This window comes from Crocodylus porosus, unplaced genomic scaffold, assembly GCF_001723895.1.
Source record: "Crocodylus porosus isolate Cpor-Errol unplaced genomic scaffold, CroPor_comp1, whole genome shotgun sequence".
NCBI lineage: Eukaryota > Metazoa > Chordata > Crocodylia > Crocodylidae > Crocodylus > Crocodylus porosus.
Window position 1 is genome coordinate 903,900 of NW_017728931.1, and position 961 is coordinate 904,860.

Here is a 961-nt window from a genome sequence, read left to right on the forward strand (position 1 = left end):
CTCTCTGACATCCCCCTGTTCTGCAGGCTTTGGGCATTGTCCTTTAATCAATTAAGGTCAATTAACCTAAAGTAACCCCAAGCTTCAGTTCTTCAGCCCAGCTCTCCCTAGTGTAACGGTTCTAATCCCGGCTCCAGCAACTTTCACTTTCTTACCTTAACCTTTCCCCAGGTATCCCAAGTACACCAAGCGCGTGCATGCATACATACATACATACATACATACATACACACACATCACAACACCCAAGTTAGGAACTCATTTGTGTGTATGTGTTGGTGAGTGGTATGTTTGTGAACTGACATACATATATGTCACTGTGTGCATGATATACGAATTAGTGATCTCTGTGTGTGTATACTGGACGTGCAGGTATTGATAATTGATTCTGGTCTAATTTTTGGTCTATATAGTGTGTGTGTAGGTGTTTGAACTGGTGACAAGTGTGGATATGCCTAAGCTGGTAATTGACTGTGTGTATGTATATGCACCTAACTGATTTCTGTGTTTGTGTATGTGCTATTGTACACTGTGCCTTCCTGTCTAGCAGCATAATTTTGAGATCCTGGGAGTTGGCCTGACCCCTCAGGGCAACAGAGTGGTCAGCAATAATGAAGATGACAGTGACACAAGCAATGAGGACAACAGCAGCGTCAGTAGCAGCGGAAGCAACAGTGAGAGTGAGAGTGACAACAATAAAGACAGAGAATAAGCAGACAATATAAACCCCACCAGTGTGGTGAAAACTAAGGGACTGTGTTATGGAAAAGACAGCACAGGAGTGCAGGAGTGCAGGTTCATGGGGGTGACCATTGTAATGGGTGCACAGGATTTAAATGTATTTTAAGGTTTGTGTAGAAATGTTTATCCGGCATGCTGTATGTATATAACTATAACTATAACTATAACTATAACTATAACTATAACTATAACTATAACTATAACTATAACTATAACTATA